The following is a 15,143-nucleotide window of genomic DNA, read 5'->3' on the forward strand; positions in this document are numbered from 1 at the left end:
CAGAGACCATCTTAGTAAGAAAAGATGGACTGGTTCTTAGTGAAATCCTATTCTTATGAAAAAACGGATATGGGTGTTTTGAAGATAATGCCTGTATCTCAGAAATTCTTCTGGCGGAGGTAATGGCTATCAGAAAAATAGTTTTCCATGAGAGAAACTTTAAGTGACATGCCGCTGCCGGTTCAAAGGGGGGAAGCACCAAAGACTGCAAAACCAAGGTCAGATCCCAAGGAGCTAGAGGGAAAGGAGGTTTCAATCGCACAGCCTCTTTCATGAACACTTTACAAAATCTATGGGAAATTAATGAATGGTCTTCAAAGCCATTGCGAAAATTAGAAATAACAGCTAGATGGACCTTAATCATAGAAGCAAAAGCTCCTTGATCTCCTTGATCGGAAATTATAGCTTAAAACTCCAAACCTTTTTCAACAATGCAGAAAAGGGGTTCAGACCATTATCGTGTGCCCAAAAAGAAAATCGTTTCCACTTGCTTTGGTAACGTTTCCTGGTGGAAGGTCTGTGGAAAGCCAGTAGAATTTTTTGGACTGGGGAAGATAAATATCTCTGCTTGGCGACTAACGGAATTGGAGTAACAAATCTGTAAGCTTGAGGTTCTGAAGGTTGGGGTGCACCAGTCTCTGCGGGTGAGACAAAAGATCTGGAACTGGGTCCAAAATCCATGGACGATGAATTAGATTGGGATCATTTTGCTTCTCAACCTGCTGGCTTTCTTTAAGCAGAGAGGAATCAGAGGGAAAGGAGGGACAATCATGAAAGACAACATCTTTCAGGGACTCCTCCTGAGGGAGAATTAGGGCAAAATAGCTGCTGCACTTGTTGTTTAGGGGTGATGTAAAGAGGTTGCAGCAAGGCTGGCCCCAGCGATGGAAAATCTTCTTCACCACTCTGGGATTAAGAGACCACTAGTGAGGCAGGAGAATGCAATTACTCAGTCTGTCTGCTATTACATTTGCGCTCCCCAGGCATACCTCTCAACCTCTTACAAGAAATCTGGACAACGACTGACAAAATGGGGGGATAAAGGCCCAAAAATAGGGACAGATTTTAAATATTGCTCTTATAAACTGAGAAAGTTGCTAGATTAACAGAGTTTGTGTTACCATACATTTTCTGAAGGATTTGAAGTCTGAAACTGAAATATATGTCATTATTTGGCGACTTCAATCCCCAGATCATCCCACTGATTTGCCAGAAAACTACAAATTTTATGAGGAACACACCAAAAAATATGAGGCAAAAATCTTGAGATTCTGCAAAAATATGGACAGTTGAGAGGTATGTCCCTGGAATGTCCATTGGTATTAGAAAGCGACTGCAGGATATTGCCCATTGCCACACTCTGAGAGCATCTTGACACAGAGGATAAGATTTGGTTCCACATTGTTTGTTGATGTACCAGACCACTGACATGTTGTCTGATTGAACTGCGATCGTTCCTAGAGGGAGGACAGCTTGAAAGTCTTGCAATGCTAAGAGCACTGCCCTCAATTCCAGAACACTAACATGTTGGTTGGCCTCTATTGGGGACCAAGTGTCTTGGACTGTTCTTCCCAGAAAATGCCCCCCCTCCCCAAATTGGGGGGCATCCATGGTCAGGATGACCTTGGGTTGTGGAGGGACAAAGAGACGGCCTAAAAGAATTTCCTTGGATTCCATCCACCAGGATAAGTCCTTCCTGCAGCAACTGGTGATAAGAATTGGGTATGTCACTGGATGGGTTCGGATGGACCATTGGGATGCAAGTAGCCATTGTAGCAGCTGCATCTGAAATCTTGCAAGTGGAACTAATGTAATGGTCGCTGCCATGGACCCTAAATCTCAAAGGACTAGAAGTGCAGGAGCCTTGTCTTGGAGAAAACGGCTTGTACTTGGGATTTTATCTTCTGTAGCCTGTGAAGAGGAAGGGAAGCTGTGCAAGCGATGGTATTCAAACGAGCTCCTATGAAAGCTAGATCTTCAGTGGGACTTAGCTGAGATTTTGATTCATTCACTGTAATGCCCAGGTGAGTGAACACGTGCAGAATGAAGTCTGTTGCTTGAAGCAGTAGACGCCTGCCGGGAGCGCTAATGAGACTGTCATCTACATAAGGAAACACCCATAATGCATGCAGTCTCAAGTGAGCTGTTACTGCTGCCAGACACTTGGTGATCACCCTGGGGGCTGTGGTGAGGCCAAAGGGAAGCACTCCGTACTGAAAATGGCTTGCTCCTAGCCGAAAGTGGAGGAACATTCTGGAGAGTTGGTCCATTCTTTATGCAGTAATACATGTCCTGAAGGTCTATAGAGCACATTCAATCGTTTTCCTCTAGAAAGAGAAGTACAGACTGAACCATGACTATCCAGAATTTTGCTTGCTGAGCAAACTTGTTCAGAATTCTGAGATCTAACATTGGTCTCAAGTCTCCTGTCTTTTTTGGCACCAAAAAGAACCTTGAGTAAAATCCAGATCCTATCTGGTCTGGTGGGACTTCCTGGATGACTGTTTTTTCTAGCAGTTTTTGAATCTCTAAGGCTGCTTGGTCCCTCTGATTGAGTGGAACATCAGGGAGGCTTCATTTTGATCTTGGAAAAAGAGCGAAGGAAATATGCTAACCTCTGGCAATGATCCTCTGCACCCAAGCATCTGAAGTTATCTGTCAACAGGCTCTTGAGTGCAGTGAAAATCTTCCCCAGATTGCTTCCAGAGGTGAGTAATTGGGCCCCCTTTTAGGAGTGTTGATAGGACTGTCCAGAGAAAGAATCTCTGGAACCCTGACTTTGAAGGCCAGCTCTGCCTAGAAGTCAGCATCTTCTATTAGAGCTTCTCCCTCTGCCCCGAAGGGAGCTTCCATCACATGTGGCCTGAAAAGGCCGTTGGGATTTTCTGAATCACATCTTCCCGCTCCTCTGACTCCTAGAGTAGGACCATTGGGGAGCAGAAAAAAGTATGCCCACCACAGATAGGTTCTTTCCATCCTTCTCACACCTAGCTATAGTTTCTTTGACTTTGGAGATGAATAAAGAAGATCCATTAAATGCAGCATTGATGAAGGAAGACTTGAATGGCTCAGCAAACTCATACAAGCGCATCCAGGCGTGACGCCTCATGAATGTCTGAACCAGCTGCCCTCATTGCCCTTTCGGCTAAATGCACAATGAGATGAGCTGGAAATAGACTCCAGGGTGTGTAGCTGGGAGGCCAGTTTATCTGGGGCCTCCTCAGACACCGTTCCTGTTAGGGTATCTGATAACTCCTTGATCAGATCCCTCCGGAGCCTAGTGAAATGTGTCATAAAATTCAAAGACCTTAACGTAAAGGTCGATGAAGCATATACGCACTTTCTGAATCTGTCTATCACCCTGGCCTCTCGGTTAGGGGATGAACAGAGGAACTCTCTTCAGCTTGTTCCTTTTTGGTGGCTGCTGCCACCACCATAGCAGCTACTGCTAACCCCTTTGCCCAATGCTGGCAGCCATGTGGAGCAAATAGTATTTTGTCAGGTCTCCAGGGAATTGGCTCTACAGAATCAGGAGCCTTCCAAGCCTGCTGCGCAATCAATTTAATAAGATCGTCAGCGAGAGGAGTCACCCAAGAAGTAGATGGGCGAGCACCAAAGGCTTGTAAGTACAACGTCTCTTCAGAGTTAGGGTCTTTGGGCTTCCAGTTAACCCTCTGTTTCAGAATCTCTTGAATGTCTCTGAAGGAGATGTTTCCTGGGGGTGACCGGTGGGGGAGATCCTCCCCATCATCAAAGTCCGTGTCTTCTGTGACCAATTCCTTCGGGGAATTTAAGTGTTTCCTCTTACATGTCTTTTTTCGGGATGGCTCCTCAGTGGAAATCTCTGAGGAGGACTCAGAAGAAGAGGGGCCCTGTGTAGGGGGATCTTGCAGCCTAGGTGCCCGCTGTCCAGACATGGAGGTTGGTGGCAGTTCTGGGAACGAAGAAGTCTTGGGATAACACTCTGACATAGAAGGGGCCAGCTGAGAGCCTGCAGAGGCCAATACCCTCTCCATTACCTGGAAGGTAGGCCCCCCTCAAAGAGGGATGGGAGCCCGCAACCAAGAAGGACAACCTCGGAACCAAGGTCACACCCTGCTCAGAGAGACCCACCTCTGAAGCATGAGCCGAGGAAGTACCCATGTCTGCTGAGATTCCAAGAGTCAAGGATTACTCCGAATAATAAACTGCAGCCAATCCAAAACTCTTGGACCCAACAGCAGACCCATGGCCCCGGGAGTATAAATCCTTTTGTACAACTCATGAGATGTCCTGCCTATATAAAAAGCCATACAAAAAACACAGAAAGCAAGATAAACCACAAACGTTGACTTGCAAGAAAACATGCCATTTACACTGACCCTGTCATTATTTATAACAAGATCTGCAGTTTCAGTGTATAAATAATTACACATGACTTTTTATATAGGCAGGACTTTTCCTGAGTTGTACAAAAGGATTTATGAACATAAACATGCTGTTCTTACAACTGATGATAAGAATGCTTTAAGTAGACATTACAACAATGGCAATTGTAAAGTTAAGTTTAAGTTTTTGGTGTTAGATGCTATAAATAATGCTGAATTATTGTTAAATGCAGAAGAAGAGCTGGGGTGGTTAGAATACTCATGGCAAGTGAGATTAAACGCTTGGTATCCCCTAGGTTTAAATAATCGTGAGGATTTTATTATGTATTTAAAACATAAAGGGTTAAAGCATTAGTTAGTCTAGTGTCATGTGATCATGTTGTAATATAAATGTTAGCTTTGAATTAATTACTTTCAGTCTGAAGAAGTCTCACTGAACTGTAAGACATAAAAGCACTTACTGAAGGTTTTTTGTTTTATTAAAGTGTGTTTTTCTGTGTTTTTCAACTGGCCTTTGTTATTAGTATTTTTTTTTTTTATCATGCGTTCTGTTTTAGAGTGCTAGAAGTAATACCACAGAACCTCAGAGGAAGTGATGCTAGTAATAGTCTTGCTTTAGCTGAATTAAAGTGGATTCTGAGATTTAATGCACACAACCATCCTGGCTTAAACACCTCGGTGTCTATTAAACCTATTTTGAATAGTAGGAAACGTTAATAAGATGATTTTTTGAATGCTATGAGATTATTACCTTAGTTTTTTAGTCACAGCTTTGATTCATTATGTCTTAATCCAATAATTTCTATAGTTATTTTATTGTGCATCAACATTTATATGTCTCCAAAAAAATTTCTATTTTGATATATATTTGAATTCTTATACAGTAACTTAATATTCATAGATCTCTAAGTAACTATTTATGTATTTTCACCCTTATTCCTCAGTCAAATATTAATTTATGATAAACCAGGGAACTTTTTAGATTTTTTAGATTTTTAGACCTTTTAGTTTTTTAATTTGTAAGTAGATTATTAAATTATTAAATAATAGACAAATGGAGATACACTTTATTGATTGGTCGTTTAGTTTTTGTTGTTGTTTATTTTAATACTAGATTAATGTATTATTTAGTCTTAATATTATCATATTTTTTACATATACATTTTATATATACATTTTTTATATTTATTTATCTAAATTAACATCAATATATTAATTTATTTATCTATATATAGTATATATTTAGTACATTCTATATACATATGTATAGGTATATATACTGTCAGGTAGATACATTCATGCATAGCTTAAATAATAGTTATTTGTATGGTTACCCCATACATTTACCACTCGCAATATATATTATACATAGCTCATTATATTTAGAGTGTTCATTCATCATTTAGCAGGCGATGAATATTTGTTAAATAGGCGCAAATAGTGCAGTATGTGTGTCTTCTGTGTAACACTTCTTTGTTTAAGATTCATTATTTATATTTTTCTGAAGAGTGTTTTTTACGCTAGTTCTTTACGCTAGCTTTTTATGCTAGCTTTCAACGCTCCATTTCTTCAAGGCTGCGTTGAACATTAATGTTTTCGTAATCTCACAACACTATTTTAGAAGTGTCTTATTAGACTTTGACACAATCTTAAAAATAAGCGCCTTTAGCATGTATTTATATATTTACCTAATGTCTATGAAATATTGTACCTTGTTTTATTTTTTATTCCAGGCTCGAGCTGAAATTAATTTTGAGCTTTTGTTATTTCCTCTTACATTTAAGTAGGTTTTTTTATATTTTATGGCTTAACATATTTAGTAATATATTTAGTAATATATTTGGGAGTGCACATTTTTTACAGCTTTGACTTAACCAATGTTTTCATTTGTCTGTTTGGGTGTTCGTTTTTACACACTATAGAAATATATGTTGTTTTTAATCTTGGCTTCTTTAAATGCTCAATGAATTAATTAATTAGTCATTAGATTATTGTCTTGGCTAATTATTTTACTATATAAAGCAAGTTAGTGGGTGTAATTGTTATCTGAAGAAGCGTGGTTGCATCCACGCGAAAGCGCTTATCATCCCACTTGTCAAATAAAAGGTCTATTTTATTTTATTTTATCGCTGCAAGTTTCACTGGATTTATTATTTGGGTAACAAAATTGTTACTTGCTGTTTCGTGGAGAGATCAGTTTCTGTTTCTATACATTTTTCAGTTAGTTTGGTTTTTCACTGAGGAAGTAGCTAAGCCAGTGCGAAAAGCCTTGTAGAACAAGGAGTCATCCTGGAAAGAGCTTTGGAAGAACCATCACCTTTCTGTCTCGGTAGCTTGAGAATCTCTCTGAAACAGATGTGGTCAAGGGGTGATATGGAGGACCCCTCCCCTTTGTCAAAGTCCATGTCTTCTGTTAAAGACCTCTATGGGAGTCAATGTGCCTCCTCTTCCACTTGTGCTTCCATGGAACTTCAGTGGATGGATGATCCTGGGAAGACTTGGAAGTATGAGAGGAGTCCTGGATGAGGACCGACTCAAGCCTACTACAGACCGGCTTTCCTGATGGAATGGAATGAGCAGGCTTAGGACCCAGGACAGACAATTGTACAGGGAAAGGACCCAAGAGGGACAAGGACATCTGATCTTCTGATGCAGAGACAGCTCTCTCCACTGCCTTGAAGGCAGAGGTCAAAGGTGATCCCAAAACCACCCCAGTAAGAGTCAATACCTCCTGACTAGAATGACCAAAGGAATCCCCCTGACCCTGTCTCAAAGCAGAAGTCAGGGCTGAGCTCTGTAATGCTGAGGATTCTAGGGGAAGAGACAGCTCAGAATGTCTCGAAGTCAAAACCCTACCCCAGGATCTGGCACTAAAGACTATGTCAGTGCTAGATGGATCAGAGAAGATGCTGGAGTTGATGAAGAACACAACTCTGGATCCAACACGGATGATCCTGGAAGTCTGGGATCTAAGACCTCTGAAACCAGGGGACGAATCAGTGTAGGAACAGCAGCGGTAACCTTGGAAGGTCCAACACTCACAGGTCCGATGGGATACAGAGCCTGGAGAACTACCAACTGAGTTTGGGTCCTGAGGAGCTTCTTCCTCATTCTGTCCACATACTCTTCAGATAGACTTTTGGTAGACCTGGAGGAAGATGAGGATAAAGGAGATCTGGAAGCCTTACAGGGCATCTCTTGCAGAAAAGCAAATGTAACCTAGAAGTTATCTGCTCAGGTGAGAACCTTGGTTCCCTTTGATAAGGAGTTCTAGAGGAGGAGTGTGATGGATCTGAGGAGGTAGCCATATCCATGGTGCTTAGAATTTTAGGGGGTAGAGCTAAAATCAGAACTGACAAAGAAGAGTGGTCACAGGAATGCTTCTTTGGCTCCTTAATTTTCTCTTTGATCTTTTCAACCTCACCCCCTTTCATTTTTTCTGTAAATTTCTGAGCTGATGGGGATGCCCCAGAACCAAAAGTTGAAGAGGAAGGAAGAAGATCTTTCATCCCAAGCTTATTCCTCCATTCAGCCAAAGCTTACACTTTGAAGACTGAACAGATGTTACACTCAATATGTAGGTGACCAGCTCCTAAACAATAAACACACACTGAACGGGTATCAGAGTTGGGAATTTTACGTCCACAAGACACGCACGTCTTAAACCCTGTGGGCTTGACAGCAATAGTTAACAAAACAATAACAACAATAATCAAAGAAGGAGAGAAAGGCAAAAAAACATCAACAGTAAAAAGAAGTTATGTCTTACCATAACATTCCATCTGTGTTGTTCATCTTCTTTCATTCATCACTGATGAGTCAGCCAATTACCAAGCTCGCGCCAGCCAAAAAAACTCTCGGGCTAAGTTTCTACCCAGAACACCCTTCCCCCTGTTACCTCAGATTGAGTTTGCTAAGAAAGGAAGTGAAGCTGAGGCCACTTCTACGCAAGTACCCTAGTGCACCACTCAGACCCAAAGCATCCCCCAGGAGCCTTTGGAGGGGGAAGGAGGGTGGGATGTGATGAATGAAAGATGATGAACAACACAGATGGGAGATTATGGTAAGACATAACTTCTTTATCTGATGTTGTTAATCTTTTTTCCATTCATCACTGATGGGACAGAATCCCAAGCTACCTTGAGGTCCATGGGCGGCCGTTCTGGAAGAACATTCCTGAGTACAATTGAGCCAAAGACAGCTCTCCCCCTGGAGACCAGGTCCAATTTGTAATGATTGATAAAGGTATGAGGCTTAGCCCAAGTAGCTGCTGTGCAGATGTCATCCATGGATGCCCTGGAATGGAATGCTATAGAAGTTGCCATAGATCTAGTGGAGAGGGCTTTAACTTTTGGCATGGATTTATTATGGAGGGAATAAGTGACATGTATGCAGTCCTTTAGCCATTTTGATAATGTAACATTGGAAACAGCCACTCCCATTTTAGGTCCCAAGAAGAAGATGAAAAGCTGTTCAGATTTACAGATAGGTTTGGTCCTGTCTAGGTACAACGTTAATTGTCTATGTACGTCTAAGGTGTGAAGGCAATACTCTGCTCTAATGGCAAAATTTGGAAAGAACGCAGGTAGATCAATGGACTAGTTAACACAGAATTTAGAAACCACTTTGGGAAGAAAAAATGGGTTCGTTCAAAGTGACACTCTATCTCTGTGAAAGACCAGGTAGGGCTTCTTGATACACGACGCCTGCAGATCCGAAACTCTTATGGCAGAGGTAATGGCTACGAGGAACAAAGATTTCGAAGACAAAAACTTTAAGTCATACTTAGCCGCATTCTCAAAGGGCTTTTGAGTCAAAGACTGGAGGACTAAAGTGAGGTTCCATGGTACTACGGGCGGTCTAAGAGGAGGTCTGAGATGAGAGGTCCCTTTGAGGAAAGCCTTGCAAAGGCGTAACGAAATAAGAGGGGTACCATCTATGCTATTGTGGAAGTTGGAAATTGCTGCTAGATGTACACGAACTGTAGTGGCAGAAACTCCTTTATCAAAAAACTTAGCCAAATATTGAAGTACTGCAGCAACTGGAGCCGAATAAGGGTCTAGCATGTTATCCTTGGACCAAATGGAAAACCTTTTCCATTTATCCTGATATAGCCTTCTGGTGGATGGTTTGTGAGAGGTCAGAATGATGTCTCGAACAGGTGAGGAGAGGTTAGCCAGCCTGGCGACTAGAGGAAGTGGAGAAACCAAGCTGTCAACTTGAGACTGGACAGGTCCGGGTGACTCAGGCTTTGGGGGTGAGTTATCAGATCTGGTAGAGGGTCCAGAATCCATGGTGGGAATACTAGGTGAGGCCGAAGAAAGGGGAACCAAACTTGTCGAGGCCAGAATGGGGCTATAAGGATCACCTTGCATCTCAACCAAAGAGCTTTCTTTAGAAATTGTGGTATCAGAGGAAGGGGAGGATAGGTGTAGAGAAGTCCCGTGGGCCAATCATAGATCAGAGCGTCCCTCGGTGACTCCCCCTGTGGGGGAAGTAGGGCGTAGCAGCTGCTGCACTTGATGTTTGATGGGGAGGCAAAAAGATCGCAGCAAGGCTGGCCCCAGTGGCTGAAGATTACAGATGCCACGTCGGGGTTGAGGGACCAATCGTGGGGCATGAGGATGCATCTGCTCAGTTTGTCTGCAATCACATTGGAGCTCCCTGGGATATGTGTTGCTATCAGAAAGTGGTTGGAAGCTATCACCCACTGCCAGATTCTCATGGCTTCTCGACAAAGGGGGTAGGACTTCGTTCTTCCTTGCTTGTTGATGTACCAGACCACTGATATATTGTCTGATTGGATTGCAATTGTCCCAGAGGGGAGAGCTGCATGGAATGCCTGCAATGCTAACAGCATGGCCCTCAGTTCTAGGACATTGATATGAAGTAGGCCTCCAAGGTGGACCATGTGCCTTGGACAGTCTTTCCCTGAAAATGGCCTCCCCACCCGATCAAGGAAGCATCCATGGTCACAATGGCTGTGGGCTGGGAGGGTTGAAAAGGTCGGCTCCAAAGAGCTTCGTCTGGCCTCATCCACCAAAGCAGGTCTTGCTTGCAAGAGTTGGTTATTCGAATTTTGTATTCCAGGGGATGACAGTTTGGGAACCACTGACACAGAAGGAGCCAGTGCAGAATTCGCATATGAAGCTTTGCTAGAAGCACTATTGGAATTGACACAGCCATAGAACTCAGAGCTTGGAGAACTTGTGTTGCAGGGGCTAATGTTTGAGAAAGAATCACTTGGATTTGAAGCCTCAATTGGTGGAGTCTGTGAAGAGGGAGTGATACCAGACAGGACTGAGTATTGACTACTGCTCCAATGAACTCTATTTGTTGTGTAGGGAAAAGATTTGATTTCTCCCAATGTATCGTTATTCCCAACAAATTTGCCAGAGAAAGAGTATGTTGTAGGGCAGTTACCAGAAGATGCTTGGTGGGGACGGTAAGGAGCTGGTCGCCTAGATATGGAAATACCCGGAATCCTTTTAGTCTCAAGTGAGCTGTTACCACTGTCATGCATTTCGTGAACACTCTGGGGGCTGTAGAGAGACCAAACGGCAGGGCATGGAATTCGTAATGACTGGCTCCTAGCCAGATGCGAAGCAGACTCCTGGGGCATTTGTCCATCTTGATGTGGTAATACACGTCCCGGAGCTCTATAGAGCACATCTAATTGCCTTCTCTTAAAAATGGAACGATGGACTGAACCGTGACCCTCCGGAATTTGGTTTGGGTGTCAGACTTGTTTAAGCTGCTGATATCCAAAATGGGTCTCTAGTCCCCTGTCTTTTTTAGCACCAAAAAGAATCTCGAGTAAAATTCGGATCCATGCTGGTCTGGTGAGACTGGTTGGATGATTCTTTTTTTGAGACAGCTTCATAATCTCTGAAGCTGCTTCGTCCCTTTGACTGGGTGGCATGTCCGGAAGTTTTCTTGGAAAATTTGGTTGACAAGAAAGGGGAGTGATGTAACCTCTGGTGATAATCTTCTGCACCCAACAATCAGTGGTGATAGAGTGCCAGGCAGCTTAGTGCAGAGAGAAACGGCTCCCAACTGCTTACAGAGGCAAGCAATCAGGCCACCCCTCAGGAGTGCTGATAAGGCTGTCCAGAGAGAGAGTCCCTGGAGCCTTGGTTGTAAGGACCCCCTCTGCCTCTATAGGGGTGACTTCCAGAATTGTTACCCCCTCTGTCTCTGGGAGTATCATCACCATGTGTGGCATGGAAAGGACCCTGAGATTTCTTATTCCACATTTTCCCACTCCTCTGATTTCTGGAGTAGTTACGTTGAGGGTTGGAAAATCGTAGGCCTACGGCAGACAGGGCTTTTCCGTCTTGCTCGCACCTGGCTAGCATGTCCTTCACTTTGGAACCAAAGAGCGGTGAAGCTTTGATGGGAGCATTCAGAAAGGAAGAGATGAAGGGGTGCATGAGGTCAAATATGCGCATCCAGGCATGACGTCTCAAAACAATATCTGACCATGCTGCTCTAGCCGCCCCTTCGGTTGTGTGTGACAGCAACCTCATGGGCGAGTTGGATATTGATTCCAGGGTTGCTAGCTACGAGGCCACTTTGTTCCTGACCTCATCAGACAACTCTCCTGCGAGTGTTCCAGAGAGTTCAGAGATCAAGTCCCTCTGGAGCCTCGTAAAATGTGCCAAATAATTCAGGGACCATATAGCAAAGGTTCCTGATGCAAAAACATGCTTCCCAAGTCTGTCCACCACCCAAAACTCCCTATTGGGTGGGAGAACAGTGGGACTTTCCTCAGCCAAGTTCTTTTTTGTGTCCAATGCCACCACCATAGCATCAACTGGTAACCCTTTGGGCCAGTGCGGATTCTCAGCAGGAGTGGACAGAATTTTGTCTGGTCTCTGGGGATTCGCCTCAATGGAATCAGGGTTCTTCCACGCATGCTGCACGTGGCAGGCGGGGTCACCCATGAGGTAGATGGCTGGGCACGAAAAGCCTGCAGGAACACAGACTACTCAGATGAAGGTTTGGAGGGCTTTCAGTCACCTCTCTGTTTTAACATTTCCAGGATGTCTCCGAAGGAGACAGCATCAGGAGATGACCATGTGGACCCTTCACCATCATTGTAATCTGTGTCTTTCATTAGGGACTCCTCAGGTGAGTCCAAGTGCTTCCTCTTGCACATCTTCTTTCGAGGGGGCTCTTCAGTGGGGGTCTCTGAGGAGGACCCAGAAGAGTGGGTAACCTGAACAGGGGTGTCCTCTGGCTTCTCTGCCCGGTGTCCTGGGGGGGTGGTCTGTGACAGCTGCAGCTCAGGGGGCGAAAACTGGGATTCCGATATCATAGGAGTGCTACCAGAAGAAAGAGCCCTCTCCATCACGCGGAAGGCAGGCCCGCCCGAAGAGGGATGGGAGCCTAGAACCGAGAAAGACAACCTTGGGACCAGGGTCAAACCCAGCTCTGATGGACCCGTCCCCATGGGTGGAGCCTCAAGCAAGATCGGTGCGGATGCAGCTATCGGCGCCGAGGAGAGAACCAAGGAAAAAGTCGGCACCGTACCCCAGGCCGACGCGCCCATTCCCCAACCCCCAGACTGCAGAAGGACTGGTTCGGTGGGAACCAAAGACCAAAGGGACAAACTCGGGGCTGGAGTGAGGTGCACCATAGGTGCCGAGGTGGTGGGTTCCTAGAAGGATGTCGGAACAGAAGGCTTCAGAACCGAGATGGTCGAGGGAGGAGTGTAAGATGGAGTCTGTGGATAAGGTAACCCAAGTCCAGCAGGTGGATGGGTTTTGGAAAGTGGTGGAATGGCTACCAACATTGTTCCACAAGACACACCACATCGTGTTCAGAAAGGCTCCTGGTGGATCTAGTGGATACTCCATATGGGAAGTCAGGACGTTTGAGAAATGGGTTATTTGTTTGGCCCAGAAACGGGTCTACTGAGGAAGAGTATCGGGTCCATGGTGCAATGTCTGCTGGCACTGAAGTCTCTAGTTTCAAGACCGGAAGCAAAGGGGTTGGTACAATGCTCGGTGCAGAAGTGGCACTCAGAGCCGAAATTATCGGTTCCAAAATGGAAATCGAAGTCGAAGTAGAAGATGTGCCCTGAGCCAAAGTAGCTACAGGTGCCGAAGTCGAAAGAGGCGTAGTAAGATCTATGATCGCTGCAGGACTCAGGGACTGTGCCAATACAGGCATTGGTAATTAAGGTTTTGAGACGGTCGAAGCCAAAGAATCCGAAGCTGAAGAGGCATATTTATGCTCCGACGATAACTTGGGAACTTTAGATTTCCCAAGTTTGCTCTGATCACCCAATGGTGAAGAAGGAACAGAATGGGGTCTCTTTTTGTCCTTAGAAGGAGAGGTTGAGACCTCCATCGCAGAAACGGCCTCTGTGAAGGGAGACTCTAGTAATCTCTTCAGAATGAGTTTATTTTTGCACTCATTAAGAGTGCATTGGCTGAAACTTGACAAATATCACATACAGGTTGCACTGAAAGGTGGGCCACTCCCAAACAGTATACACAATCAACATGCAAGTCACTGTTAGATAACTTGCCCTTACAAGAAGTACAATGCTTAAAGCCAGAGGTACCCTTCTTATCTGCGATATTAATAGAAAGGACACCACAACTAACTGCGTAATCCAACAATAATGAAGTCACTCAGTTCAAAAACACAAGAAATCACAAGAAAATACCAATATTACAACACAATGTAAATGTGAAGAAAGGGAGATAAAAGCTAACAGGTTAGGCAAGAGAAAGCAATGCCAGCTATGGTATTGAAGAAATACCACAAGGGTAAGGGAAAAGGCCGTATCCAACAATGGTACTTAAGAGTGGAGAATATATGATTAGATCGAAGAAGAGACACTAGAAATACTAAAGGTTTAGTAAAATAGGAAAATATCCAAAAACGTTTCCACAAAGATCAAAAAAGATTTTACTTAGCTGAGAGCTCGGCTGAAAAGTGGCTTTACGGCTACTTGGCAACAGAGATCTGAGGTAACAGGGGGAAGGGCATTCTGGGTACAGACTTAGTTTGAGAGTTTTTTTGGCTGGCGCGAGCTTGGTAATTGACCGACTCGGTTCTGAACCCATCAGTGATGAATGGAAAGATTAACAACATCATATTAATAATTATCTAGTGAAAGGAGATAAAGCAAAGGAAAGCTACCAACAATGGAATGCAACAATTACTAGAAATCCTAGTAGATGACAGCGAGGGCAAGGGGGGGAGGCACAAGGTCCAAACACATACAAAGCCAAAAAAATAAAAATTTCTTTCTTTCTGTTTTTTTGTTTGTAACACTTTAGGGAAGGAAAATTAAAGAAAGAGTCAAAATGACTCCAACAATCACAGGAAAATGAAAAAAAAAATACATTGATTAGAAATGGTTTGACTTATCTTTATCAACCTGAGCTATAGCAACTACGTCTGATTGCTGGGAGTGGCAAAAGAGATCTGAGGTAATGTAGGGTATGGAGGGGAATATGGGTAACAGGAGGAGCCTGAGTTATGGATCCTAAGTCTGAAAAGTGGCCAATGTCAGGCCAGAGGTTGGATCTGAAATACATTAGTTGAGGAACATATGGAAAATATAACCACATCTGGAGCTAGACACTCTGTGAATACTCTTGATGCAGTGGATAGTCCAAATAGTAAGGCAGAGAACTGATAATGTGACCTAGCTACACAAAACCTTAAGAAATGCCTAAAGTCTGGGTGAATTGCAAGGTGATGATAAACATCTTTTAAGTCTAGTGTTGCCACAAACCTTGAAAAAGGAAGAAG

At 43.7% G+C, this 15,143-nt stretch overlaps 1 protein-coding gene across 1 annotated transcript in view; it reads right to left on the reverse strand.

Moving 5' to 3' along the window:
- SPATA16 (spermatogenesis associated 16) overlaps positions 1–15,143 on the reverse strand; it is a 2,543,770-nt gene that overhangs the window by 32,145 nt on the left and 2,496,482 nt on the right. The window lies entirely within an intron of this gene.

The sequence above is a fragment of the Protopterus annectens genome, chromosome 4.part1 (genome assembly GCF_019279795.1).
Source record: "Protopterus annectens isolate FY-2018-M chromosome 4.part1, PAN1.0, whole genome shotgun sequence".
Classification (NCBI taxonomy): domain Eukaryota; kingdom Metazoa; phylum Chordata; order Ceratodontiformes; family Protopteridae; genus Protopterus; species Protopterus annectens.